Source organism: Heptranchias perlo, chromosome 12 (assembly GCF_035084215.1).
Source record: "Heptranchias perlo isolate sHepPer1 chromosome 12, sHepPer1.hap1, whole genome shotgun sequence".
Classification (NCBI taxonomy): Eukaryota; Metazoa; Chordata; class Chondrichthyes; order Hexanchiformes; family Hexanchidae; genus Heptranchias; species Heptranchias perlo.
This window is the reverse complement of record NC_090336.1, coordinates 64619617-64624616: the sequence shown is the minus strand read 5'-3', so window position 1 is coordinate 64624616 and position 5000 is coordinate 64619617. Positions and strand designations below refer to the sequence as shown.

The window sequence follows — 5000 nt, the reverse complement described above, 5'->3', positions numbered from 1 at the left end:
AGGCGCAGCGGACGGTAGCGAGCAGTCGGAGGGTGAAAATCCGCCAGTGGGTGAAATGGAGAGCCGTGCGGTGAGAGGAGGCGGAAAGCGGTTCGCAGACTTTCGCTGTACCTCCGGCGGGCAGCGCCGCACCTCCGACCGCTCGCTACCGTCCGCTGCGCCTGGTCCGGCCGCACGCGACCAGCCGTACCCGGAGGAAATCGGCCTCGGCCTTCCCGAGATATCAGTCTCCAGGTGGGACAGAAAAACCGGGGGCCCCCGGCTCGCTTTCAGCGGCCCGCTAGTCGACTTCCCGGCGTGCGAACGCGATCCTTCCGGTACCCTTCGGTGCCCCTTGCCCGACTCTAGCTCCGGTGGTAAAGCGGAGTCGGTCGGTCTGACGGCCGCCGAGTTAGCAGGCGGAAAGCGGTTTGCAGCCTTTCGCTGTACCTCCGACGGGCAGCGCCGCACCTCCGAGCGCTCGGTACCGTCCGCTGCGCCTCGTCCTGCCGCACGCGACGAGCCGTCCCCGGAGGAAATCGGCCTCGGCCCTCCTGAGATATCAGCCTCCATACGGGCGTCACAAATCAGTGGACATGGTCAGCTGCAAAGCAGTGTCATTACAACCTTTCATAAACGACAGGGCAGCACCGCACTGCACCGCACTGCACCCCACACTACATCACACTTGCCTGCCTGCCAGCCTGCCGCTGCCTACTCTCACCAGCGGACCAAAGTGAGGATAACACCCCGAAGCAAGCATCTCCCTTGCCGCCCACCAGCCCACACCATTCCCCTTGCCTGCCTCCCACAAATTCCACCAGCGAGGCAAAGTGAAAATCAACCCCCAAAAAACGCACTCCACACCGGCCATCGCCCGCTATACACCCCCCCCCCCCCCGGGGCGAATATTAAGCCCGAGAACACCGACTGTAACCAACCGCAGTGAAAAGTTGAAGTGGCAACTCATTAACCAGATTTACACTTGGCAACTCATAAACCAAATGAACAAAAAATCTGGTTAATGAGTTGCCCAAAATAAATCTGGTTAATGAGTTGCCACTTCAACTTTTCACTGCGATTGGTTACAGTCGGTGTTCTCGGGCTTAATATTCACCCCGGGGATGGCGGGGGGGGTGATTCTGGGGGTAGTGTCCGGGAGGGTGAGCCTTTTATTCGGCAGGAGGCGTGTGGGGAAATCATCAACCTGTCAGACGATGAGTTGTCACAAATGCCATTGCTTAATGAAAGCTGCGCTCCCGAACTGGACTGACTGACTGTCTGTCTGTTTGTCAAGGGGAGGAAAAGGCGGTGGTGGTGGTGAGGGTGGAGCTTTACGCTCAGGAGGGGAGACTTTCCTTCATGCCAATTAATCTGCAGCAGAAAGTCATCCCCCCCCGACTGGGATTCGAAGCCCGGTCCTGACCACGAGACCACCGGGGAGAGCTGCCTCAAGTCCCTGAGGGACCTGGACACGAGGCCGAGGACACACGCACGCCTGCTGCACTGGCAGCAGCGACCAGCAGGGGGCTGACCGGCTGATCCTTCCCTTTCACAGGCAGGCTTTTGGCCCTCGCTCAAACGACAAAGGTGTTCAGAAGGAAGTCCTGGGGAGGAGGGAGGGAGGCAGGGAAATCAGCACAAAGCAGGTCCCCTGGAATCTCACACCTGCGTCCCAGAAAACAGGTCTCCTGGTCAAAGCAGTCCTGCCCCGTCCTGCCATTAACGTGACAATGGACAGGGCCCGGCAGCTTGAGACACATCTTTTTTTCAATATGCAAGTTCTTTTTAAAAAGGTTTCCTTCCACAGCAGCTCTGAGTAAGAGTGAGAGAGAGAGAGAGAGAGACACTGACTGACACTGACACTGACACTGACACTGACACTGACACACACACACACACACACACACACACACACACACACACACCGTCTCCCATCCGATTGGTGGACTATGGGATTGAAAATCGAACTTTGAGTTTCAATGCAGGGGGGAGAGCGCGAACGCAGCCCCTCCCAACTACCACACGCGCGTTGTTGTTGTTGTAATATAGAACTGCAAGTTGCCGTTGTCGTGGTCGTTTCGAATCAGCACAAAGTAGGTGCCTCCCTGGAATGTCACACCTGCGTCCCAGAAAACAGGTCTCCCGGTCAAAGCAGTCCCGCCCCGCCCTGGGATTAACATGACAACGGACAGGGCCCAGTCAGGGAGCAGCTTGAGAGACACCTTTCAATAGGCGCTTCTGAAACATTAACGCCTTGTTTCTTCCGACAGTTTAACCAGCGATTAACATGACAACGGACAGGGCCCAGTCAGGGAGCAGCTTGAGAGACGTCTTTCAATAGGCGCTTCTGAAACATTAACGCCTTGTTTCTTTCGACAGTTTAACCAGCCTTTAACACGCCTTGTGTTTTTATTTCCCATTTCCAGCCAGCCAGCCAGCCAGCCAGCCGAGCCGAGCCAGCATCTGCAGTATTTTTTTTGATTGGTCTTGCCTGCCGTGGAATGAATGTTTCAACACGAGCTGCTGATTGTCAGCACCTCACCTCTTTCTCAATTGGCCGTTGCAATCTCACTCGCTCACTCATCGTGAGACACGTCACGTCACTAGTTTTACTTAAAGAGGTTTCCTTCCACGGCAGTTCGTTAGTGACTGAGACTGACTGACGGAGGTCCGTTGAGACACAACCCTCCCCCATCTGATTGGTGGCCTACTGGCAAATTTACCAATCTGTCAAGCAATCCTGGCAAGAAAGGAAAAAACGGCAACTTCTTTAAACTCATCCACTGTTGCAATTAGAAACGGTGGCAAAAAATGTGGCCAGAGTGGGAGAGAACGGCAGTGCTTCGAGACTGCTTTCAACACCGGCAGCCAGAGAACAAAGAGGGAGGGCAAACAGGACCCGAGATCAATTCGCATCGAGCGCGGTATCGCTTCTCGGCCTTTTGGCTAAGATCAAGTGTAGTATCTGTTCTTATCAGTTTAATATCTGATACGTCCCCTATCTGGGGACCATATATTAAATTGATTTTTGGAACAGGGAGATGGAATAGGGGCTTGCTCCGTCCACTCCACGCATCGACCCAGTATTGCAGTGTCTCTGGGAACGGTGCACCTCCCTGTGGGGAGATATTCAAAAGGAAAAACAGCTCTTTCCCAGTGTCTCTGTGTGTGTGTGTGTGTGTGTGTGTGTGTGTGTTTTATTACTGAGAATAAAGCTGATATCTCTCTCTCTCTCTCTCTCTTACACTCAGAGCTGCTGTGGAAGGAAACCGTTTTAAAAAGAACTTTCTCAGCTCAGTGGTATTTTTTTCTTCTCCAAGGCTGAGTGCCGCTCGCACGGAGCGATATAATTCAAAGTGCAAAATAACTTGGCGTCGTTGACTTGAAACAAGCAGGGTCTGCTTCCAAATGAAAGCTGCGCTCCCGAACTGGACTGACTGTCTGTCTGTCTGTCTGTTTGTCAAGGGGTGGAAAAGGCGGCGGTGGTGGTGAGGGTGGAGCATTACGCACAGGAGGGGAGACTTTCTTTCAGAGGTGCCAATTAATCTGCAGCAGAAAGTCATCCCCCCCGACCGGGATTCGAAGCCCGGTCCTGACCACGAGACCACCGGGGAGAGTTGCCTCAAGTCCCTGAGGGACCTGGACACGAGGCCGAATACACACGCACGCCTGCTGCACTGGCAGCAGCGACCAACAGGGGGCTGACCGGCTGATCCTTCCCTTTCACAGGCAGGCTTTTGGCCCTCGCTGAAACGACAAAGGTGTTCAGAAGGAAGTCCTGGGGGGGAGGGAGGGAGGCAGGGAAATCAGCACAAAGCAGGTCCCCTGGAATCTCACACCTGCGTCCCAGAAAACAGGTCTCCTGGTCAAAGCAGTCCTGCCCCGTCCTGCCATTAACGTGACAATGGACAGGGCCCCGGCAGCTTGAGACACATCTTTTTTTCAATATGCAAGTTCTTTTTAAAAAGGTTTCCTTCCACAGCAGCTCTGAGTAAGAGTGAGAGAGAGTGAGAGAGAGAGAGACACTGACTGACACTGACACTGACACTGACACACACACTGACACACACACACACACACACACACACACACACACACACCGTCTCCCATCCGATTGGTGGACTATGGGATTGAAAATCGAACTTTGAGTTTCAATGCAGGGGGGAGAGCGCGAACGCAGCCCCTCCCAACTACCACACGCGCGTTGTTGTTGTTGTAATATAGAACTGCAAGTTGCCGTTGTCGTGGTCGTTTCGAATCAGCACAAAGTAGGTGCCTCCCTGGAATGTCACACCTGCGTCCCAGAAAACAGGTCTCCCGGTCAAAGCAGTCCCGCCCCGCCCTGGGATTAACGTGACAACGGACAGGGCCCAGTCAGGGAGCAGCTTGAGAGACACCTTTCAATAGGCACTTCTGAAACATTAACGCCTTGTTTCTTCCGACAGTTTAACCAGCGATTAACATGACAACGGACAGGGCCCAGTCAGGGAGCAGCTTGAGAGACGTCTTTCAATAGGCGCTTCTGAAACATTAACGCCTTGTTTCTTTCGACAGTTTAACCAGCCTTTAACACGCCTTGTGTTTTTATTTCCCATTTCCAGCCAGCCAGCCAGCCAGCCAGCCAGCCAGCCAGCCGAGCCGAGCCAGCATCTGCAGTATTTTTTTTGATTGGTCTTGCCTGCCGTGGAATGAATGTTTCAACACGAGCTGCTGATTGTCAGCACCTCACCTCTTTCTCAATTGGCCGTTGCAATCTCACTCACTCGCTGTGAGACACGTCACGTCACTAGTTTTACTCAAAGAGGTTTCCTTCCACGGCAGTTCGTTAGTGACTGAGACTGACTGACGTAGGTCCGTTGAGACACAACCCTCCCCCATCTGATTGGTGGCCTACTGGCAAATTTACCAATCTGTCAAGCAATCCTGGCAAGAAAGGAAAAAACGGCAACTTCTTTAAACTCATCCACTGTTGCAATTAGAAACGGTGGCAAAAAATGTGGCCAGAGTGGGAGAGAACG

General features: G+C 53.6%; 1 non-coding gene across 1 annotated transcript; it reads left to right on the top strand.

Annotated features, from left to right (window-relative positions):
- Positions 1 to 2908: 2908 nt before the first annotated feature.
- On the top strand, positions 2909 to 3099 carry LOC137330366 (U2 spliceosomal RNA). Its single transcript, XR_010965034.1, has one exon. It is a non-coding gene; the product is annotated as a U2 spliceosomal RNA (small nuclear RNA).
- Positions 3100 to 5000: the final 1901 nt, after the last annotated feature.